We start from the raw sequence: 26,472 nt of genomic DNA, 5'->3' as shown, positions 1-26,472 counted from the left end.
TAACTTACAGGAATTGTCTGTACTTAAAAGAGAGAGAGAGACAGTATCCTTCTGGCTGATTATCTTAGTGTTTGTATAGATCTATCAACAAAAGCCATAGTCACAAGGTCTGGCTTCTGTCTACTATGGAAAGAAGAAAATCCACTATGATTCCATAAAAGCTAGATAGCCTGCTAAGAAGAGGATTTCTAGATATGTAGAATATTGGGACGTGTGTCTAAGTTAAAGAAACTTTAATGGAAGTAAAGTCCTAGGCCTAGTAGCTTTGAATCTGAAAGGGCAGAAAGGCCATTGTCTTGGGTAGAGTGGCTTTTGAGGTTGTGCAGTATCCTGGTGAAAATGAAAAGTTATTCCCCAAATGGATGCCTTAGATCAATATTTTTCACAATATATGTTGGTGTATAACATAAGCAAAGTACAAAGACTGTAAGACTGGAGCTCCATGAATAAAACACAGCAATGTATCTACTACCAAGATCAAGATATAAAACAGTACCAGCACCTCAGAGGACTTCTTTGTGCCTTATCCCACTCATTAATATTCAAAGGTAACCAATCTCCTGATTACAAAACAATATCCCTCATGAACATAGGCACAAAAATATTCAATCAAAAACAGTAAATCCAATACAGCAATATTTAACGATATAATATATCATGACCAAGCAGGTAGAATAAGCAGATATACAGAATAAGTTAAATATTTGATTGTAATGTTTATGTAATCACCAACATGCTAAAGAAAAGGAAAAACAACAACAACAACAACAAAAAAAACTATGGTTGCATCAATAGATGCAGACAATTTTTTGACATATTCAACATTGAGTTATGATAACAGACTCTTAACAAATTAAGAATTAAAGGGAATTAACTTGATAAAAGCTATTTACAAAAACAATTCCAGCTAATATTATATTTAAATGATGAAAGTCTAAAAACATATTCAGTATATCAGGAACAAAGCAAAGATATCTTCTTTCACTCTACTTAATAGGGTAGTGGAGTTCCTAGCCAGTGAAGTCAGGCAAGAAAACACAGGAGCATAAAGATTTGAAAGAAAGAAATAAAAATGTCTATATCCACAGAAGATGATTTTCTACATGTAAGAATAAAGAATCTACACAAAAGTTAATGAGACTGGGTTTCCCTGGTGGTGCAGTGGTTGAGAGTCCGCCTGCCGATGCAGGGGACACGGGTTCATTCCCCGGCCCAGGAGGATCCCACATGCCGTGGAGAGGCTGGGGCCATGAGCCATGGCCACTGAGCCTGAACGTCCAGAGCCTCTGCTCTGCGGTGGGAGAGGCCAGAACGGTGAGAGGACTGCCTACCGCAAAAAAAAAAAAAACAAAAAAACCCCAAAAAAACAAAGTTAATGAGACTGAGTTAGCAAGGCTAGAGAATACTAGATTAATATTCATTTTTATATACTCTCAAGGAACTATAGGAAATTGATCTATAAAATATTATTCATTATAATAATACCCATAAACATAGAATACTTATGCATAAATCTAACAAAACACTTGCAAGGTATATCTTCTCTAAATACAAAATATTGTATATTGTTATTAAATACCTAAAAAAGTGAAGCTATATACTGTATTCATGGATCAGAAGACATAATATTGTCAACATGTCAAATTGCTCTAAATTGATCTACAAATTCATTGCAAACCCAAAGTCACAGCAGGATTTTTGTTGTAGAAATCAACAGGCTGATTTAAAAATGCAAATAGGAAGGACAAGAATATGTGAAATAATTTCGTGAAAGAAGAATAAAGTTGGAGGACTCAAATTATTACTGAAAATATTACTATTTATATTCACTAAAAAGTCACTATCAAGGCAGTTTGAAAAGCTTTTAAAAAGGTCCTAGAAGAGGGCTGACAAACTTTTCCTGTAAAGGGTCAGATAAAAAATATTTTAGATTTTGCAGGCCAAAGTCTCTTTCACAATTCAACTCTGACATAGTAGCATGAAAACAATCATAGTTGTTATGTAAACAAATGAGAGTGGCTTTGTTCTATTCAACTTTACTGGCAAAAACCAGTGGCAGGCCATAACTGGCCCATGGGTCATAGTTTAGTAAAACCTGAGATAGATAATCCAAAAATATATCCACATGTATGTGGTCAATTGATTTCCAACAAAGGTGTAATGTATGTCAATGGAAAATGGACAGTCTTCAACAAACAGTACTTAAAAAATTGGCAACCATGTGCAAAAAATGTCCCATAATTATAACCATAATTTGCACTACATATGCATACATTGAATCATTCTTTGCACCATAAACATACGTTAATTCAAATGGATCATAGGTAAATTTCTCAAATAAGCTGATTAAAAATTGCTCGTAGACTTTAATGTAAAACTAAAGGTTAAAAAAAAAAATTCTAGGGCTTCCCTTGTGGCGCAGTGGTTGGGAGTCTGCCTGCTGATGCGGGGGACGCGGGTTCGTGCCCCGGTCCGGGAGGATCCCACATGCCGCGGAGTGGCTGGACCCTTGGGCCATGGCCGCTGAGCCTGCGCGGCCGGAGCCTGTGCTCTGCAGCGGGAGAGGCCACAGCAGTGAGAGGCCCGCATATCGCAAAAAAAAAACAAGAAAAAAAACAAAAAAAAAAAAACAAATTTCTAGAAGAAAATATGAGAAAATCTTTGTGATTTGAGTTACCACATACTTCTTTGATAGGAAGTGACACCATAAAATAAGCCATAAAAGAAGATAATTAATAAATTGGACTTTGCCAAAACAAAACACTCCTGCTCTTTGAAAGACTTCATTAAGAAATTGTTTATAAGGTCACAACTGGAAGAAAATATTTGTCAACATATATCTTATCAATGACTCATATCAGGAATACATTCTTTTAAAAATAAAAAGAAAAATACCTCTTGAAACCCAATATTAGGAAAACAACCTAATAAAAAAAATATTTGGGCAAATAACTTGAATAGACTTTTCAGCAAAGAAAATGTTTGGATTGCAAACACGCACGTAAGAAGAAGAATCATCATCATTCATCATTGGGAAATGTAAATTTATGCCACTGTGAAATACCACTACACAACTATTACAGTGCCTAACTTTTTTTTAAAAGAAAAAATTATATTACAAAGTATGGGTGAAGATGTGAAGGAAACAAATATTCTATATTGTTTATGAGAATGTAAAAGTATACGGCCAATGTGGAGAACAAAGTGGTATATTCTCATAAAGTTAGCGTGCAATTAACACACATGTAAGCAAGGAATTGTCTAGATTGAGGCAGCTCTATGCTTAATCCCCAAGAATGCCTGGAATCTGGAACTGACCCTTAGCCAAAATTAGAATACGGCTAGCTAGTTTTTTTTTGTTTTTTTTTTTTTTTTGCCGTACACGGGCCTCTCACTGTTGTGGCCTCTCTCCCGTTGCGGAGCACAGGCTCCGGACGCGCAGGCTCAGAGGCCACGGCTCACGGGCCCAGCCACTCCACGGTATGTGGGATCTTCCCGGACCGGGGCACGAACCCGTGTCCCCTGCATCGGCAGGCGGACTCTCAACCACTGCGCCACCAGGGAAGCCCTAGCTAGTGTTTTTAATACAACCTTTAAAGTCAAAACTCTCCTAGAGGCACTTTGTACTATCTTGTCAACATTGTTTAGTGATGGACTGGTTTTCACTACATGATCATTGAGATATGAAGGCCCTTCTGTGAAACTGTGTCTTGCACAGTTTCACAAACTGTGTTTGTGAAACTGGGATGCATTGCTCATTACTTTGTGGTTCATAATCCAAAAATAAGGTGAGCCTATGTGACTAATAAAGAACCCTGGGGAGCGGCCCCCGTGAATTTTTGGAGTGTTCTATGATTGTCTACACTTTCTTTTTACCCACTATAGTATATCCTTGGCCTTTATTAAAACTTTATGCAAGTATATTGTGAGGAGTGCATAAGTCCTTTGAATTATCCAATCCCAAAGGATGGGTTGCAGTTCACGCTGTGAGAGGGATAAACTGAAATAACCCTTAACTCTAATTAAGATGATGGGGAGGGATTTGTTTGTGAGAAAGAAAAAGAGGAAAGAGGTGGTTGAGAAACTTTGTTGGCAGAATGGCTTCCTGGTTGCCCTTGATTTGAGGCTGCTCAACAACTGTGATTACTGATGGAAGCATATTAGTCGTACTTGCCGTTGGCAAATTCATGGCTGGCTAATGTATTAGAAAAAAAAATCAGGCACATAGAAGGTGAGCAAATAATACTGTATGCTAGCTGCTTCTGTCTGTTTTGGTGAAATGGAAAGTAAAAGAAAAATAGCTCCAGGTTTCCAGAGCCACCTTGTTATGGCTGATGGTTCAGTCTAAAAAGGGGAGAGATGTGACCTTAAAGGGGCAGATACCTCTTTTGACCAGAATGCAATCTGTCTGACTGATAATCAATACAAATATAGTATGGTGTACATGTGCACAGAATATAGAAATTATAGGAATATAGGAATATTCAGTCAATAGTTAAATTACTTTGTGGTCTCCCTGGGCAAACTCCTGCTGAGATATTTTACTGAGCCTCTTTTGAAATATATTTTATAAATTAGTGATAAAGAAGCAACTTCTTGGGCTTCCCTGGTGGCGCAGTGGTTGAGAGTCCGCCTGCCGATGCAGGGGACATGGGTTCGTGCCCCGGTCCGCGAAGATCCCACATGCCGCGGAGCGGCTAGGCCTGTGAACCGTGGCTGCTGGGCCTGCGTGTCCGGAGCCTGCGCTCCACAACGGGAGAGGCCACAGCAGTGAGAGGCCCTCGTACCGCAAGAAAAAAAAAAAAAAAAAAAAAAGAAGCAACTTCTTTTGATTGAGATACTGTCAGTTGGAAGGGCTTGTTCAGTCTTTCTCAGGGTCCACAGTTAGATGCAGCTTTTTCAGAAATATGGATAAGTGGACAAACTCCCAACTGAGTGGAACAAAGATAGATTTCAAACATAGGCCTTGACAAGTTAATTGTCCTATTCTCCCTTTTGATACTTATAGATTCTTTTTCTAAGGCTGGTAAAATATTGAGAATGCAATCAACATTGGACTTTTATACGATGCTAGTAAAGTTTCCCATAATTCTATGCCTTTGACCCAAGTAATACTTGATGCTTTGATAAAAGAGATTCTCAACTCCTTATGAGACTCTGTTGTTGGGAGCGGGGACATGCAGTAGGGAGAATAATGTGAGGATCTTTTTGCCAGTCTCCTTGTACAACTCCAACCAATGGGGTTGAATGATGAGAAAGTGTTTAATATTACTCATTTATCTTCTCTTTTTTTCATTTTATTGCTAATTAGCCATCTAAACATTGTTGAAGTTACGAAAATTTTAATAGATTGTTATAAGACATTAGTAATCTAGCTGTCCCAACAACAACTCAAAACATTAAAGGATTTTAATGTATTAATTTAGCCTGACTTTGAATTTTGATGATGTTAGAAGAAACTTCAGGCCCTTCAGAACCCGTGATTATTAAAATGAGTGTTAGGTAAGAGAGCGGATTATGATTCCAAGTGACAGGACCAAAGATCTCTTGGTGAAATTCACAGTAGGGGATCTGAGGTCATTTGCATAAGTATGGATAAAGTGGACTGAGGATTGTGAAGAAACTTCATAGGGTCTGTTGAATGCTCATGCTGATTAGCCTGACCAAAGTACAGGTCCCAGCAAAAATGGTAAACTTCTTATATAACTTCAATTGGAGTTAACAGAAACATTATTTCAACAACAAAAAATACATTGTCTTTGACAGCTCCAAAGGTATTGTTTGAGATGTTTGGTTTCTGGAGAAATCCCATATCACATCTGGGATTCTATTAGTTTCTAGTCACAAGGTTACCAGAAGAAATGAATTTAAGGAGGCTCTGAACAACAGAAGTCTTTGTTGAAGTCTCTAAGAGACACTGCTCAATCCCTTTGTTTCTTACGGCCCCCCCATGCTCCAATAATATTGGAAGTTTCTACCATGTTCAATCATGCTGATTTGAGCGTTGGACAGAAATCTGTTTGACTTCCTGTGGAATACATATTTTCTAACTCTTCTTTTTTTTTAGTTCTGTCAATTTTCCTTTATAAAATTGTTACTGGGAATATATCAATTTATAATTATTTTATCTGACTCATGATTTAAGACTATAATGTGAAATGCCTTCTTTACAATGGTATGACTCGTCATTCTTCATCTAATGAGATAGGTACGTCAGCTTTTTCCTGATCCTTTTTTTTTTTTTTTTTTTTTTTTTGCGGTACTCGGGCCCCTCACTGTTGTGGCCTCTCCCGTTGCGGAGCACAGGCTCCGGATGCGCAGGCTCAGAGGCCATGGCTTACGGGCCCAGTCGCTCCGCGGCACGTGGGATCTTCCCGGAGCGGGGCACGAACCCGTGTCCTCTGCATCAGCAGGCAGACTCTCAACCACTGCACCACCAGGGAAGCCCCCTGATCTATTTTTGCATGCTGCATAGTTTTCCATACTCTAACTTATGTCATCTGCTGTTAAGAAACATAGACTTTGTTTTACTTTCCTACTAAAAGTTACTTTTCTATAATACTTGGAATATTTGCTCTGTTTACGTATTGTGTAATCATTGCTGTATTTAGTTTAAATCTATTAGCTTTCTTTTGGTTTCTACTTGTTGCTGCTTGTCTTTGTTGTTTCTATTTTGCTTTTTATTTATTTTGGATTAATCAAGATTTTCTTTTAAATAATTTAATTTTTCCTATTATTTTGTTAGTTATACACGAATTTATACTTTTCTAGTATACTCTATAATTGACAGTAGACTTCTCAGTGGCTGCTTCAGATTTTTATTCTAAACATTTTGTGAAAAATGGAAAGATATGAAAATGTTAGCTTTGTTTTCACCCTTGATTTTGGGCTATAATTAATAGGTATTTTAATTTCACATATAGTTAAAGGTATACATTAGACTATTGTTATTAATATTATAGTTTCTTTGATACATTTATTTACTTATTTATTTTTGGCTGTGTTGGGTCTTCGTTACTGGGTGCAGACTTTCTCTAGTTGCAGTGAGTGGGGGCTACTATTTGTTGTGGTGCACAGGCTTCTCATTACGGTGGTTTCTCTTTGTTGCAGAGCATGGGCTGTAGACACATGGGCTTCAGTAGTTGTGGCACATGGGCTCAGTAGTTGTGGCTCACGGGCTCTAGAGCACAGGCTCAGTAGTTGTGGCACACGGGCTTAGTTGCTCCACGGCATGTGGGATCTTCCCAGACCCGGGCTCGAACCCATGTCCCCTGCATTAGCAGGCAGCTTCTTAATCACTGTGCCACCAGGAAAGTCCCTATTAATATTATAGTTTTAAACAGTGATCTGTTTTGATAATTATCCACAAATATATATTTTTCAATGTCATCATTTCTTTTGAAGTCTATCTGAAATAATTCTCTCTTTTTTAAAAAATAAGTGTATTTATTTTATTTTTGTTTGCATTGGGTCTTCATTCCTGCTCACGGGTTTTTCTCTAGTTGCGGCGAGTTGGGGACTACTCTTTGTTGCGGTGCACAGGCTTCTCATTACAGTGGCTTCTCCTGTTGCAGATCACAAGGTCTAGGCATGTGGGCTTCAGTAGTTGTGACACATGAGCTCTAGAGTGTAGGCTCAGTAGTTGTGGTGCATGGGCTTAGTTGCCCAGTGGAACTGGGCCAGGGCACAAACCTGTGTCCCCTGCATTGGCAGGTGGATTCTCAACCACTGCGCCACCAGAGAAGCCCTGGAATCATTTTCTCTTCATCGTCAGGAACTCTCTTTAGTATTTCTTTTAGTACAGGTTTACTGACAAATTCTATCAATTTTTTGTGTGTGTTTGTGCTGACACAAACACACATAGTTTTGGAGCCCATTTTTTCAAAAATGTTGAAGGATTTTATGTTGAAAAATTTTTCTTTACTCATAAAGATTTTTTAAAATGTTTCTTCTGGCTTCTATAATTTCTTTTTAAAGTTAACTGTCAGTTTTAATTTTACTCTTAAAGTAATAATGATATTTTATTCTTTCTAGATGCTTTCAATTTCAAGATCTTCTCTTTGAATATAATTTTCCACTCTTTAACTTTATACACCTATATTTAATTATGACCTGACAGTAATTTAATTAAATATAATCTATATTTGGTTATATTTTATCTTGATTGAATTTTGCTGGGAGGCTCATCACTTCAATCCAATCATGAATTCATTAGGCAGGGCTTGGTTGATGTTCTAATCATACCCATTGCACATCTGGCTCATTTTTGTTTCTCGTGCTGTACCCTCAGATTTTTAAATTAGAATCTAACAGATTCTAATCTTCAGTTTCTCAGATGTGCCGTTCTTGATTAATATTAATTAATATCAAATAATCTACTTACTCTCTTTGCTTCCACAGATCTCTGGAGTGTATAAACATAAATAAAAATATACACACACTTATTAAATATATATACATTTCTGTGTAAATTACCACTTATAATTTTAATCATTAATATATTTTCATATAATTTTATACACATGTAATTATACCTACCTCTTCCTAGTTTTTGCAGTAGAAGCATTTGTCTATTATGCTCAAATATATCCTTCTTATAAGCAGACCATACAATTCTGGGCTAATATTTTGAAAACAACAATATCAACAAACTGACCCCAATGGCCCAAATTTTGTGTGTAAATAATCACACAATGGAATATATTTTGAATAGCATCAATTTTTTTGTGGCTGTTCTAGAAATATTATCTTTTACTTGCTGCTTTTCATTTGCTAGATTAATAAATTCAGGAATATATGTGTATGTTTACATACCTGGCTATATTCTGATTTGGGCTATGGGTAAAAAAATGTGTGAAATTTATTACCCAAATTCATTTAAATAGTAAATACTCATTAATAATCCTACACTTATTAATAGTCTTTCTTTACCCCAAACACTGGTGTACAGTGTTTCACATAATAACAAGCTTGTTTTAAAGCAACCTTACTTAATTGGAACTATTAAGAAGTTTCTGAATAATACTAAATTTGTTTCTCTGGAGAATCAATCTGATAAAATAGTACAGTATACTACAGTAAAATTGGTATTGTTCAATATCAAAGATATGATTTTGGGGAAAATATCGAGTTGAGTCTGTGAGTTTTTAAAAGCTGGAAAAATTACCACACGTGTCTTTACCATTGGCTTCAGAGACAAAATTAATGAAAGCCCCATTACCCAGCTTTGCTTTTCCTTACTTTAATAAGAGGTAAAGTACTAAAGAAATAGTTATATCAAAAGCCAATGGCAACTAAATTAATATAATATCCCTCTAGTTATCAACTGTTAGATTTTCTGAAAACTTGTGATAATAGGATCATTTTTAGCTATTCATTCTAATAAAGATAAAAATGTGGCTTAAAAGATGTAAAAAGTGAACCTATTGGATCAAAAAATAATTCTCTTGGTTAAAATAGACTTCAGGAGGAAAAAATCCTTAATTGATGTTATATATGAGAAAATGTAAGTGCTTGTCAAATTTAAATGTTCAAAGATGTCTAATAAATACATATTTATAGAAAAGTTTTATTAGACTAGAATAAAAATTCAAATCCCTACAGAGGTTGCTACAGATATGAATTATTAGGCTTAAAGAAGCCATGTATATTCTTCAATCATTTCAAAATTAGTAATGGCTGAAGATCATATAAAGTTGATGTCCTTGTTGTTATTCAATTTTTTTCCTTTTTTATATTGACAAATTTCTATTTTTTTTACTATTATCTGTTTATGTATCATAAAGAGAAGGCACCCTTAGTTAAAAATTAATATTATCACTTTTCCTATCTCTCCAATATTACAACATTCTTTAATTCTATATTTATGTTAAATTCAACATACTAATTTTATTAATAGGTTTTTAACAATCAATATTTATACTCATATTTACCCTTTATGTTGCTCTTTAATTCCTTCCTTCCTGCAGTATTTTGGTCTGGTATTATTTTCTTTCTTCCTGAATGACTCTTTTTGGACTTTCTCTTAGTTCAGTTCTGCTAATGTTGAAGGCTTACAGCTTTTATTTGGCAGAACATGTATTTATTTTGACCTCGTTTTGGGGGGCGGGTATAGAGTTCTTTATACAATTTACCTTAAAGATGCCACCCATAAACTTCTGATTTTCAACATTTCTGAAATTTAGTTTTGAATTTTTATTTTTGTTTCTTTAAAGATAGCATGGTATTTCTCCTTTTCTTGGAAGATATTTCTCTTTGCCTCTGGTTTTCTTTGTATTTATTCTGATTGATATTTGCACAGCTTCTTGAATCCATTTGTGAATTTTGGGATGCTGTCAGCTACTACATTCTTAAATACTGCTTTAGTCCTATTCACTCTCTCTCTCTCTCTCTCTCTCTCTCCCTCTTTCCACCCCTCTTCTGGGACTTCATTTAAGAATATGAAAGAGTTTTTCACTGTGTCCCTTATAGCTCAATCTCACACTCTTTTTCTTCCTATTTGCATCCTTTTCTTATCTGTGCTTCAATCCAGATATTTTTCTGACCTGTCTCTCAGTTTATTTATATTCTGTTCTGCTATAATGAACTTGCTTTTAAATCTATCTGTTGAGTACTTTCTTTTGGTTATTGTATTTTCTGATTCTACAATGTGCATTTGGATTTTTGTGTGTGTGTGTGTGACATATTTCAATTATCTGATGCTATTTACCTTCAACTTCTATTTTAATGTATTATTCTCTATTTTTGTAAACAGGTTAACCTTAACCACTTTAAAGATGTGTCTAAAAATTCTGAAGTCTAGATCATCAGGATAGTTCTGTTTCTTTTCTTTTGGCTTTAGGTCAGTTGATGCTCTCTTACGCAGTGTGATTATTTCTTTTGACCTAGAGAATTAACTTTTCCCTTTGCTAGGAAGATAGAGTGACTAATCACCTTAATTCAATCCCGACAAAAATGACTAAAAGTTGTATTACACTTTGGATTAATCTCTACTCTCTCTGGATCATGTCTGATCCTCAAGCATAGCCTTTCAGTAGTTCCATCTGAGCCTGGGGTGTTATGCAACTCTGATGTGTACCCAAACTGCACTGTGATTCAGGTCCCTCAAGTACCTGTTTGCTATCTTTTGTGTCTTAAAAATTGCTATGTGACTTTTTTCCTCTGATTCTTAGTATCAGACCATTCCTGCAGGACTTTGCTGAGATCATTAGCCTCTTGCTCTGTTCTTAGAATTGGAAAATGTCCTGAGGGACTGCTGCAGTATGTCATACCATATTTTACCACAACTCCCTTTTTCTTAGAATTGTGTTCTCTCAAGGCCTTGTTACCTTAGAAGATCTCTGATGCCTTCAAGTATAATTAATTTGTTTATTTATTACTTTTTCTTATCAATGAGTTTCTCTTATTCCCTTTAGGACAGTTGGTCTGCTGCAAGATAATCCATCTTTTCCAAAAGCAGAATTATAATATTCTTGTAAGTTGCTCAAACCATTTAAATTATAATTTAAGTAATCTTTTACAAACAATATTTTATTGTCAACTTTGAGGACAAGATGTTTGGATGTCTATCTGCCATCAGAATTATGTCTCAACTATTCTCAATTGCAAGTGACCGGGTAAAAAGTCTCAACCAAATTTGAGGAAATAACATAAGTACGCAAATTTCTCATGAGATAAGTTATTATGCTGAAAGAAGAGTTCATGACATATTCCTGAATAATTTGCCTTTCTTCCTAAATAAAAATTATTCTTTGTAAAGAATAAATGTACATATATCTTAAAATAATTTGGCAAATAGTAATTAGTTACCATCTAAAGAACTACAATTTTTAAAGAGTTCTGAAATCTATTAGGAAAAAATAATTTGTGTTAGATCTCTACCTCACACCATATATAAAAATAAACTTTAGCCATTCTAAATATCTGAAAATAACAAAAATTAAGTGAAAATACAGAGGGCATGAGATAATAGTTTAAGACTTACTGTGTGGAGGTCTTCCTAAGTAAGAAAGGAAATCCAGAAACCATCATATACAAAAGTGATAGATGCAGCTATACAAATTACCCATATGTATACCTTTTCCAACCTTTGGTGTCATGGTTGCTTGATCTCTGAACTTCTGGGAGTATTTTTATCCTCTTTACTGTTGACACTTGTTCCCAAAGTCATATAATCAAATTCTCAGCACCAAAAACTAATTCCCCAAATCTCAACTTCTCAAGTAATTTCTGGACACACAACTGAAATAATTTCTCAAATTCGTTGTGACATCAAACCAATTAATTCTATTTTATCTTCACTATTTCTACAACTCTGACTTTCTTGATGTTGCAAGAAAATGTTTCTGATCTACCCTTTTTAGATACGTCTTTGTAAATTGTTTCAAAACATTTTTGCCACATTGCTCTGTAATAATCAAATGACAGAGTGAATTTACTTTTCTATGCTATTACTCTTCAGTTTCTCCAAAGTTCAAAAAATCTCAAAGGAAAATAACCTAGACACTTGAAAAAATAGTTCAGATTTCTGGATTTCATTATTTAAAAAATCAACTGACAGAAATAGAACTATGAATGTTTTCTCTGTGTCTGCACTGAGCATCATTGATGGAGACAACTTCATACTCTATACATTGAATTCACGTTAAATTAGTAAACCCACACCTCAAACAGGATCTCAATGTTGCCTAGTCTTAAAAACTTATAACCTTACAATAAGTGTGGGTTTCTATGCTTAAAGTTATATGTCTGTATCAGTGAAGATGCCCTAGGGTAGCAGAACGATAGGATTCGTATATATACATATTTAGCCCTCTGTATGCCTAGACAATGGAACCTGCAGATATAGAGAGCTGATTCTATGCCATTTTATATAAGGGATTTGAGCTTCTGCAGATTTTGGTATCATCAGGGTTTTGGAAAAAATCCCCCATGAATACCTAGGGACACCTGGAAATAGAGATAGAAGGAGGATTAATTTTTATTTTTAGGAATTGGCTGATATAATTGTGGGGGTTGGTAAATTTGAGACTTGTAAGGCTGGCCAACAGGACAGAAATTCATGTAACAATTGATGTTGCAGTCTTGAATCTGAAATCTACAGGGCAGGCCATCAGGCTGGAAACTCAAGCATGACTTTTATGTTTCAAACTTAAGTCACAATTCCTTCTTCTTCAGAAAAGCTCACTTTTTGCTCTTAAGGTTTTCAACTGATTGAATGAGGTACACCCACTTTATGGAGGATAATCTGGTTTACTTAAAGTTAACTGATTGTAAATATTGATCATACCTATTTACCTTCACAGCAACATATAACCTAGTGTTTGAGCAAAAAAACTGGGTATCATAGCCTAGCCTACAGCATATAAAATTAAGCATCACAATGTGTCTTCTCTCTCTCTCTCTCTCTCTCTCTCTCTTTCTTTCACTCACATACGTAGTTATAATTTATAACTATTCCAGGCCTTCTCCTATAATGTGTATATGATATAAGTATAAATATGGAGGAATATATTACATTGTAATTGGTGTGTTTTAATGAGAGAGAGAGAGATGGGTATATGCATGAAACCAAAGGTTACCTGATAATTGTACACATTCCTAAAATTGTAACAATATATATTATATATACACACATATCTAATTTATATATATGACATGTAATCTGTAACTTATAATAAAGCATAATATATCACAGTATAATGTGATACTGTATAATATGTATCATATAATTATATGCAGTCATCCTTCAGTGTCCACAGGGGATTAGTTCCAGGACTCCATGGATACCAAAATCTGTGGATGCTCAAGTGCCTCATATAAAATGACATACTATCCACAGGTTCTGCTTCTGGGATTCTGCAGCTATGGATGGCCAGCTGGATTATATATCACTTTCTTTCCCCAAACAGAAATTAATAGTTTATGTTTTCCATAAAAATTGCAAAGAAATATTTTTGAAAACTAGATAAATAATGATTCAAACTTTTCTTCTGAAAAAATTAACTGAATTGAGCAGGTAAAATGTATTATGAATAAACAAGAATTATCATTGGTTATTTTTCTGTTAAATATTTAAATAAATTTTAGAACAATGATCATAAAAGATGATGTTAATATAATGGAATAAAAATATTTTGAAGAGAAAAAAATTATTAAGCCCAGTGTTGAAATTATAATTTTATTGCATTTGGAAAGCACAGAAATAAGGTAACTTCAATGAACTCCTAATGTTTATTTTTTAAACTTTCCTTTTTAATTAGCTTCAAATTGGGGAAAATAAAAGAATTTCATTATAAAATTGGTTAAATGTAGAAGATTATATTTCAGTGGCAGTATGGATTGATGGCTGCTTGTTATGCCAATCTAGACAGTCACACATCTTGGAAAACTTAATTGACACATTCCAACCCAAATCACTTTTAATTGTTTGACAGATGTCTGTATTTAGAATTTCCTTGTGTACATCCCACTAATAATTTTTTTTTAAACAGCACTTTAAATTAAGTATATTTTTTTGTTTTTTTTAAACATCTTTATTGTAGTATAATTGCTTTACAATGGTGTGTTAGTTTCTGCTTTATAACAAAGTGAATCAGTTATACATATACCTATGTCCCCATACCTCTTCCCTCTCATGTGTCCCTCCCTCCCACCCTCCCTTTCCCACCCCTCTAGGTGCTCACAAAGAACAGAGCTGCTCTCCCTCTGCTATGCAGCTGCTTCCCACTAGCTGTCTATTTTACATTTGGTAGTGTATATATGTCTATGCCACTCTCTCACCTTGTCCCAGCTTATCCTTCCCCCCACACCCATATCCTCAAGTCCATTCTCTAGTAGGTCTGTATCTTTATTCCCATCTTGCCCCTAGGTTTTCATGACCATTTCATTTTTTTTTTTAGATTCCATATATATGTGCTAGCATATGGTATTTGTTTTTCTCTTTCTGCCTTACTTCACTCTGTATGACAGACTCTAGGTGCATCCACCTCACTACACCTAACTTATTTGTTTTTTTTTATGGCTGAGTAATATTCCATTGTATATATGTGCCACATCTTCTTTATCCATTCATCTGTTGATGGACACTTAGGTTGATTCCATGCCCTGGCTATTGTAAATAGAGCTGCAATGAATATATTGGTACATGACTTTTTTTGAATTATGGTTTTCTCAGGGTATATGCCCAGTAGTGGGATTGCTGGGTCATATGGTAGTTCTATTTTTAGTTTTTTAAGGATGGTCCATACTGTTCTCCATAGTAGCTGTATCAATTTATATTCCCACCAAGAGTGCAAGAGGGTTCCCTTTTCTCCACACCCTCTCCAGCATTTATTGTTTGTAGATTTTTTGATGTTGGACATTCTGACCGATGTGATATGATATCTCATTGTAGTTTTGATTTGCATTTCTCTAATGATTAATGATGTTGAGCATTCTTTCATGTGTTTGTTGACAATCTGTATATCTTTTCTGGAGAAATGTCTGTTTAGGTCTTCTGCCCAATTTTGGATTGGGTTGTTTTTTTTGATATTGAGCTGCATGAGCTTCTTGTATGTTTTGGAGATTAATCCTTTGTCAGTTGCTTCATTTGTAAATATTTTCTCCCATTCTGAGGGTTGTCTTTTCATCTTGATTATGGTTTCATTTGCTGTGCAAAAGCTTTTAAGTTTCACTAGGTCCCATTTGTTTATTTTTGTTTTTATTTCCATTTGTCTAGGAGCTGGGTCAAAAAGGATCTTGCTGTGATTTATATCATAGAATGTTCTGCCTATGTTTTCCTCTAAGAGTTTGATGGTGGCTGGCCTTACATTTAGGTCTTTAATCCATTTTGAGTTTATTTTTGTGTATGGTGTTAGGGAGTGTTCTAATTTCATTCTTTTATATGTAGCTGTCCAGTTTTCTAAGCACCACTTATTGAAGAGACTGTGTTTTCTCCACTGTATATTCTTGCCTCCTTTATCAAAGATAACGTGACTGTATATGCGTGGGTTTAAATCTGGGCTTTCTATCCTGTTCCATTGATCTATATTTCTGTTTTTCTGCCAGTACCATACTGTCTTGGTTACTGTAGCTTTGTAGTATAGTCTGAAGTCAGGGAGCCTGATTCCACCACCTCTGTTTTTCTTTCTCAAGATTGCTTTGGCTATTCTGGGTCTTTTGTGTTTTCAAACAAATGGTGAAATTTTTTGTTCTAGTTCTGTGAAAAATGCCAGTGGTAGTTTGATAGGGATTGCATTGAATCTATAGATTGCTTTGGGTAGTAGAGTCATTTTCACAATGTTGATTCTTCCAATCCAAGAACATGGTATATCTCTCCATCTATTTGTATCATCTTTAATTTCTTTCATCAGTGTCTTATAATTTTCTGCATAGAGGTCTTTTGTCTCCTTAGGTAGGTTTATTCCTAGATTTATTCCTGTTAATTTAGTGTATAGGAATGCCAGAGATTTCTGTGCATTAATTTTGTATCCTGCTACATTACCAAATTCATTGATTAGCTCTATCCGTTTTCTGGTAGCATCTTTAGGATTTTCTATGTATAGCATCATGTCATCTGCAAACAGTGACAGCTTTACTTCTTCTTTTCCAATTTATATTCCTTTTATTTCCTTTTCTTCTCTGATTGCTGTGGCTAAAACTTCCAAAACTATGTTGAATAATAGTGGTGAGCCCACTAATAATCTTTGATTAACAAATTAATTAAATCTACACTAGTTAAACCACACACACCTTGAAACCACTGCTGAAACAAGCCACTATTACTTTTCAGTGTGTGTTTGGTTGAAAATCTTCTGAGTTCATTCATTCATGGGCATGCAGATGCCTATGAAACATGGGTTCATGAGTAAAAGGAGCAAATCTAAAATGGAAGTGGGTAAACAAACAATGAACAGAGGAACTATATGCATTTCATTTGGTTTTATATTCTTACATCACTATCCAGCCACATTCAAGAGAATATCTAATTCTACATTTTACTACAATAGTACTACAGTACAATAGTGCATTATTTCTGTGTTTGTACTGGTATGAGATATTTGTTGTACAATTATAAGGTTAGGGTAATGTAAAAACTTTTTAAAAAGTCTGCCCAGTGACTTTTCCATTAAAAAAAAAAAAAGCAAGACTTCCATGTTTGAAGAATACAGAAGCTGGTAAAATGAGGTTTTCACTCTCATTTTAAAGGGGATGATTATAGAAGCATGATATTAAACTAGAAGCAGGGAAAACAGATGGATTAATCTCATTACTAAAAAGTCAACAGGAAAGAATAAATTACATAAACAAGACATCTGGATTATTGAAGAGAAACTAATTAACATAGTAAGAAAAAACGTGCCTGCCCTCTGAATTAGGAAGGATCATTGTAAATGGTATAATCACAACACTGAGAATGCTTGCCAACACCTCTGTAGCAGACACATGTTCTCCCTAAGGAGACATATAATTACAACATATTATAACCTAAATATGTGTCTGTGATTTGGTAGGTATAAGTTTTCTTGTAAATTCAAACATTTTTAAGTGACAGAAATGTGCCTTTTAAGTAAACTTAACTTATTTTTAGAACTATAGCTTATAATATTTCAATCATCACAAATCACTAAGTAATTACTAAAATAAACTAACATTGTTCTTGATAAAATATATAAAGCACTATTTTATACTATAATAATGTATGTATTGAATTTGGAAGTTTAAAAGCAAGTCACATAATCAAATAACTTATTCACACTGTAACATGAAGATGTCTAAATACTCTCTGTCACAATTTCCTCTTTGGTTGTTAAAGCCAAGAAGTAAAGACCACTAGGAACACATCTATGTTTAACAAAATTAGGTTTATTGAGTTTGATATAGCAAAGAAAGTACACCCTAGAGGAAATGAAGGTGTCCCAAGAAAGCTGGAGTAGGGAGGCCTCTTCTAAGATTTGAGATTTTGGTGGGGGGTTTTAAGGAGGGATTAAATAAAGGAGAGATGGTTACCTATTAGATGCTGTGAAGAAATCATGGCAGTTTAGTGATTGGATTTTAAAATAAATTTTATCTACAAAACAGTAGTCTAAAAGTGGGGCTATTTTATTGGTTATTCAGAAAAAGGGGGTATTTAGTTATTTTTGTGGTTGCTATGGCCTTCTATCACACTGCAAATATGATTCTAATGTAGACTTTTCTGAGCTTCATGGTTTGGCCTCCTGCAATGCTATTGTTTGTTATTGAAGATAAAATCCAAGTTACCAAAAATCTTCATATCTCTTTGGCTAATTTTTTTTGGCAAGATAATTTAAATAGTAAAATGACACTATAATTACTATACATTTAAGTACAACCAAAAATTCAGTATTCTATATTGTATACTAGAAGCTATTTTTCCTTTCAATTTGTATATAATATCTGCTTAAAAGTTATTTTAGTGAAAGTTATTTTTGTGAATGGTGTGATGTAGACATTTTTCCCACATGGCTCTCCAATTTTTATAGGACTATTTACTGAATGCATTTCTCTGTTTTACCACTTATTCTTGCATATAAAATGCCTATGTAGTATGCTTGGTCTGTTTCTGGTCTGTCTACTCCTCTGATCTTTTTGTTTATTCTTGTACCAATATCACACTATCTTAATTAATGTAGCTTTAATATAATTATTGCCAACTACCTTGTATTTCTGTAAATGTATCCTGGCTATTTTGACACTGGAATTTATATAAATATTAGAACCAGTTTTTACAATTTCCACTAAATTTAATTAAGGGTATATTGAGTCTATAGATTAATGTGAATTGACATATCTACATTATTAATTCATGTAATTAATTTAAATGATATGTTAATAAAGTATTAATAAAATATATTAATTATACATAAAATGTTAATATATAATAAATTTATTATATATAAATATATTAATTTATCATTAATAACTTAAATGATTAATTGTCCAGGGTTTCGATTGCACTTCATTATCTTATTGATTTTTAACATATATCTTTAGGATACCAGCTTTTATGATTTGTTTGTGCTGCAAATATTTTTTCCCACTCCTGTTTTTTCTTTCTAATCTCTTAACGGTGTTATGGTAGCATGAAATCCTATTTAATTTAACCAATCTATTAAGCTTTTTATTTGTAATTGGTATTTTTATTTTATTTTATAAAACTCATCTTTTAGGAGACAATAAAAATATTCAACTATATCATATGCTAAAAGCTTCACAATTTTGCCTTTTCACATTTAGGTTTACAAATCTAACTAAGTTAGGGTTTTGTATATGGTATGAGGTAAAGATCAAATTTCTTTATTTTCTATGTTGCTAATCCAATTGACCCACATTGTTTTTTTGAAGACAATGTCAATAACTGCTCTTCTCAAATGCATATTGTGTTTATTTTTTCATAAACCAGATATGCAATCATCTAGTTTTGGACTGTACTTTATCCTAATGGTCTTTTTGCCTATCCCTGCACCAAAACCATACTTTCTTAATTGCCAAAACATTATAAGAAGTTTTGATGTTTGGTTAGATTAGTATTTCCATCTTGTCTTGCACAAATTGTCGTAGTTATTCTCTACCCTTTGCATTTACAAATAATTGGTATAATCAATTGTCCTTTTTAACATTCATAAACACATAAAAAGACTTCCATGAATATCATTGCATTTCCCTGGTTTTTTAACTTTGTGTAAGACAAGTTGCAAATCTTATAAGTTGAGTGTTCCAAATCATAGACACCATATATGCTTCCATTATTTAGATCTTAGAATTCTTTTGATATTATTTTATAAATTTCTATGAAAGATCTTACATATTTTAATTTATATTTATTCTTATATACTTGATATGTTTTAATTGTATTTAAAATGGTACATTTTTAATTTTAGTTTCCTAAATCTTTATCGCTATTATTTAAAATAAAATTTAAGACCTTGAAATAAAGTTCTAGGTCTTTTCCACATGTCTATTATATGTCTGCAATCAGCCATCCTGGACATTTTCTTATGGATATGGCAAAATGGAAAACAGTGAAATGAGGATTGCACCACAGCACATGCTTTTCGGGTCTCTGATTATGCTGCTATTGAAAAGTTTCCATTGGGCAAAGCAAATTACAGAATAACTCTCCCACTTTCCAAGCCAAGTAACAATGCATCAATGAAATTAATTTACCTCAATTCACCTTGTGGCCAAAATTACTTATATCCCTCCTATATATATAATATATGCTAACATTTCTCCAAGGACCACAAAAATCTCATCAGATCATAGCATTAAACTTGGATTTCAAGATCTTGTGATTTACATTTTGTCCAGATGTAGCACCGTGTGTGTTGCTCCTCTTGATCTGGATGATTATGTGTTTAAAAGACCACTTATCTTCTCGTCACACACCAAAAGCACAATGTGGACTAAGGGAGAGAATAACTTATAAACACTCCCTTGGATTAGGTGAGAAATGGGAGACAGGTACTGTCACTGGCTCAGTCATTTTGCAATCCAGCCGGCACATTTTGGCCCCAAAGTACAGAGCAAGGAATGTTCTTTCTTTTGTCAACTTCTCAATGTGAACTCTCCAGTTCATTTTCTCTGCAACCTTCCCTTCTGTTCTCTAGGAAGCCCATCTTTTTACCCTCTTGGACACTTCTGAATAAGACATTGGGTTATATGCTCTTTGAGCAACATTCTCAGCCTGTTTCCAGCCTGGAGAAATTTGGGGGCCTAAGGTATATTTCCATCCTGAAAGTTTTAGTCTCTTTTCATCAAAGATGGGAGCTAATACAGTCCCCTTGAAAACTTATTTCCTATAAATCTGAATGCATTCCATTCTATGTGTCAAAAGCAATTATCACAGACTTTCTATCTAACCATTGCTACTCTGGGCTTGTGATGCTGTGAGATAATGCCCTTAGGTATCCTAGAAGCCATTTTACCTGAGAGGGCATATCTCTTTAACTTTTTCAATGGTATTACCAAGGAACTTACAGTTATGCCTCTAGTTGTCTTTGCCCCAGATTGTATTTTACTTTAAGAAGGATTTTTGTCTAAAAGCAGGGGCTGGGAGAAGAGATAAAAGAGTTTTATTTTCTAAACAAGAGAGTTTTAAGCTCCTTCTATTTCTTCTAAGTTTTGTTTGCAATCTCTTCCATTCTCTATTTAGTTTTTCTCATCTTCTAATATCCTATCATATGTACCTTGTAAAATCCACATAATATGTCACCATTCTTTTCTGAAACCTCATTGCTCAAATTTTAAAGTTCATTAGGTACATGTTTTTCTATCATCTGAGGTACTAGAAGTAGAAGCCTTGTCCGTTGTGTCACAACTATACTATATGGATTACCATTTTTTTCAGCCTTCTATAACATTTTTTTTCACCATTTTTCAGCTCCTGCAAATAGTCTCTTCAGTACTTTGCAAGATTCTGCTACTGACATGGTCTCAAGACCCAAAACTCAAAGTTGTGAGGTTTTATTGTTTGCTTTCTTTTTTGTTTTGTTTTGTTTTGTTTTTTTTCCAGCAGTACCACACTCTGGTAACAAATTTGTCTCATACAACTATTGCAGCATAACAAACCATCATTCTAGATGTTGTGTTTGTTTCTATATCATCACTTCTCAGAGTGTACTCCAAGAACTTTTGGGATTCCCTAAGCCCCTCTAGGGTCTGTAATTGTCAAAATTATTTTTATAATAATTCTAAGATATAATTTTCCTTTTTCAGTTAAAAATATACAGCAAAGTTTTTGAGGGGTCATATGAAACGTGATGGCACACTTCTAAATGCTAAAAGAATATGTAATTGTGCATTTATGTTTTTACCATAATTTTCTAGGTTAGCATGTTTAGGGTGTAAAATACATGCATTTTAGGAGACTAACTCATTTGTCTTCAGTACTTCTACTATGCTTGTATTAACTGTGTTTGATAATACTTTCTATAGACTCTGTAACCTTACTGTGGTACAAAAATTTGGTATTTTTAAATCCCCAAATTTTCCCATATAATACAAAATGAAGTAAGTATACTTTTTTTTGCCTTGATTTGTTATAGTATCTTAAAACTTTTAAAAATATTTAAAATTTATGTAAAACTAACATCTTAGAATTTAATGACCTAATCTTATACCTCTTCTGATAATCTTAGCCTCTTTTGTAGTTTTGTCCACTTACTATTTTTGTATTATCCCTGTCCAAAGACAACAAGTCCATAGAGAAATACATCATGTTTCTGAATCCTGCCGATTCTAAGGAAAAAAAATCAAAGCTGTGCAAAAACAAGTTAATTTTTATTTCCCTTTGCCTTTGTTTACCTTTTAAATAGGAGACTGAAAAATATTTTGTATTGATAATTGATATATTGTTAAAAATATTTTTGTTTCAAATTTTTAGGGATAAGATAAAAACACCTAAAAGCAATTTTTATTAATTGGTGAAGTTTTTATAGTTAAAACTTTAAATGTTATTTTCTATTTTTTTAAAAAGTAGTACCTACTTTTGTGTCTCTGTGGATACTATACAAAAGATAAGATGATAGAAAATAGAAATATAAAAGATGAAATATATTACTCCACATGTACAATGCGTTTAATTGATTCCATCTATTAAATTTTATCATAGTATATATGAAAATGAATGAGACATTATTTGATTTTTGAATATGCCCATCAAAGATCTTGAGAGGCCCTGATGAACATAGGTAAAGACTGTTTAATAGACTGTGGGCCTCCTCTGAGGAAGATGGTTGCACTGCTGGCTGATCATGTCCAAAATTAAGTTCAATAGGTTTGGATTAGAAAAAGCTGTGGAATGCTTGAGGGGAATATTCCTTTCCACCCCTGAAATGTCCTCTCGTGTTACCCATGACTCCTTTGTGTTTTCTCCTAAAACCACCTATGACCTGTGCAAATGTTCCTGAATATAGGTCAGAATAATGTGTTAACTAGCTTTTTCCTCAAAATCAGTATCCAAAGTCAAAATTATACATCTTTCAATTTTCCACCCCAATTTTTTCAAACCACATTATTCAGTATCATCTATCAAAGGATCTGAAAACCACAAAATTATAATTCTAAGATATCCAATATAAAATTGTCAACTATAGGGTGTCCTCTTATTTTAATTAAAAAAAAAAAAACCCTGTCAAATTCTTGTCAAAAAAATTCTAAAAATTCAATTATCTTGCAAATAAAAATATAATAATGTCAAACATGAAGGAATTAAAATCTGAAATCAATGTTTAACCATATATGAGTTAGGAAGATAAAGAAATATGTCTATTATAATTTCACCTTCTGCTCAGTTTCATCCTGAGAGTTCTTGTTGGCTAGGAGGAATCAAGTTCTATAAGACGTTGCTTCTTGGGCTATTTTCTCTGGGAATGCATATGGTTCCTTCAAAATCTTAAAAGTTGAATCAGCTTAGTTAAAAGTATCTATTAAGTCATGTTTTAAAGAGCTTAGAAAGTTAATAAGACACACTTGATTTTTCACCTTTGGCACCATCCCCTGCCAAATGTAGAAAATAAGTCAGCTTCAACCCCAGCACAGTTATCCCAAGTAGAATCTTCCTCCCCTCAAAATGTTAATCCAGTATTCCAACCTAATATTATACCCAGCAAATTCCAAAGACCATAGCAGAGACTAAGATTGTGAAATAAGAAGGCAAACTAAGAAAAATCTTCAAAAACCAAGGGAGGATATGCCAGTGTGAACTCAAATTGAACTGATAGAAATCTTTAAGAAAGTGGTTAATTTTAGGGAACCCTCTTGCACTGTTGGTAGGAATGTAAATTGATACAGCCACTATGGAGAACAGTAGGGAGGTTCCTTATAAAACTAAAAATAGAATTACCATATGACCCAGCAATCCCTCTATGGGCATATACCCTGAGAAAACCATAATTCAAAAAGACACATACACTCCAATGTTCATTGCAGCACTATTTACAATAGCCAAGTCATGGAAGCAACTTAAATGCCCATTGACAGATGAATGGATAAAGAAGAAGTGGTACCTATATACAATGGAATATTAGTCATAAAAAGGAACAAAACTGAGTCATTTGTAGCAAAGTGGATGGACCTAGAGACTGTCACACAGAGTGAAGTAAGTCAGAAAGAGAAAAATAAATATGGTACATTAACGCATATATGTGGAATCTAGAAAAATGGTACACATGAACTGATTTGCAAGGCACAAATAGAGACACAGATGTAGAGAACAAACCTATGGATACCAAGGAGGGAAAGAGGGAAGGGGTGGTGGTGGTGGGATGAATTGGGAGATTGGGATTGACATATAGACACTAATATGTATAAAATAGATAACTAATTAAAAAAAGAAAAAAAGAAGTAAAAATAAAAGTGGTTAATTTTGACATTGCACGTTTTTTAAATAGCTGGGTTAGGAGGTTTCCCCTCTGCACACTCTCTCTTTCCTCAGAGACTGACATTAGAGACATTGCCCCCTTCTCCCAAGATTTAGAAATGAACAGTAGTGATAGCTCCAGTCAATGTCTTATGTGAGGCATTTTCCATAGAGTATATTCAAATCCTTTTTATTTTTACAACCTCTTTGTACTCCATTGTTTTTTTCAATCCCCATTGTAAATTTTAAATTGTCATAATTTCCACACTTACATGTGGAAGTTTATTACATGTTTATTCCTGTGCTACAGTGGCTTTATTCTTCTCTCCCTGGCTATGAGTTGGTTTAAAATTAAGAAGATTACCTTCATGTTGTATATGATAAGCAATACAGAGACAATTTGAGGAAGGGACTGTTGAGAATGTGAATCCAGTTAACTCCAACCAAAGTTTCCTTCTTGGCTCAAACAGAATGGAATTTGAGCAGCCAAAGATGACTATCTAGGCTCACAATAAAATTTTTCAAGAAGAGTTTCCCTACTCTTCTTCAGCCTAGAAGACTCAGCGATTTTGAAGTTTAAAGGTAACAGTTATGTTCTGTTGACCCATACTTAAACAATCTAAGTCAGCCTCAACCTTGCCTGTAATATTAAGCCAAATTTTGTTCATGTAGTTCAAGGTCAGCAGCTTGAGATCTTTGACTGCTTAGAATCTATGCTTGTTTAAAATGCTTGTTTTGCACGGAGGTCAATTTTATTGACTGCTGCATCTTAGGTTTCTGCAACCCCAGCTTCTGTGGTTTGCTTACTGAACCCTGATCAGCCAGCATTTCTGAGGCCATCATCTGGCCAACTTTGGTTGGTCTTCCATGGTCTTTGCCTTGGATGTCTTTCTCAGTTCTTTTGGTGTTACCCAGAAGCAAACACTTTTGTGAGACCTGAAGTCTGTGGTATTTTCGAGCTATTCAACATTTGTTTTAAGTCTGGTTGCCTCTACAAAAATCATCCCCTCAACTTCAGTCAAAATTATAAGCTGCACCAAAACACCAAAGTAAGACTCTCATATGATCAGAATCTTAGTTATCAAAGCTTATTGTTACTCATATTCATGCCACAATCTTCAATCAAGTCATGTTTCTGTGTCCCCCAAGTTCCACTGTGTCTATTTGCCAATTTTTCTATTCCACACACCAGAATTTGAGGGATTTACTCTGTATCAGTAAAGTTTCCCACTCTTCACTTCAAATTAGTACTGAGTACCAAATTAATTTAAAAAAAGTAAATCAAAGTTTTATATAGATGAACCATGTTTAGAAGAAGAGGGCTAGTTTCCATGCACTGTATTTTTTGTCATCTTAATTACTATTTAGTATACAAAAGCTCATTCTTATTCTTAGATAGTGGAGTTTGCTATAAGAATGTGAATGTAAGGAAAATAAAATAATACTTACTTTTACTGTTGTCATCATGAAATAGAATTCAGGAGCATTCACGCTGGTAGTTTTGCTGTGTCAGAACATGGTGCTGGCAAATTCTCAGTTTTGCATTCAGCTTTGGACATTAGTCTTTATCTTGGTTATCCTTGGATTCAGATGCTAAATACTTCCAGAAAATGTCTAAGAATATGTGGCCATGACTTTTTGCATGCAACTAGAGTTCCCAAAATTATAGGTTTAATTAAAATCATAGAATCAGCATGTTATAACCACCGTATTAGCCATATTTTATTCTCAGGTTAGCCTGGCATTTGAATTATAAGTTAACTTGGTTAATTCTGCTTAATATGCTCTACCTGAGGAATGGTACCTTATATTTACATAAACCATATCACTTATTTAACTTTTATAGGCAATAAAGCCCTCCATTTTGTGAATTAATGGATTCCAAAAAAATATTATGTTAAAGTCACTCCACTGATTCCTATGAAAAGTATGTCAATTTATCTCTTCTCTAACAAGCAAAAGTGCTTAGTCAATTAAAGTTGTTTTGCTATTTTAAGCCAACACACTTAAGGTAAGTTCTGTATTAATTGTCAAATCACATTATGAGATTCTCTGTTGAACTCCACTGAAGTTTAAAGGTTTTACTTTTTCTAATTGGTAACTATTTTATT

This window comes from Lagenorhynchus albirostris, chromosome 18, assembly GCF_949774975.1.
Source record: "Lagenorhynchus albirostris chromosome 18, mLagAlb1.1, whole genome shotgun sequence".
Classification (NCBI taxonomy): domain Eukaryota; kingdom Metazoa; phylum Chordata; class Mammalia; order Artiodactyla; family Delphinidae; genus Lagenorhynchus; species Lagenorhynchus albirostris.
Note: the sequence above shows the minus strand (reverse complement) of the source record.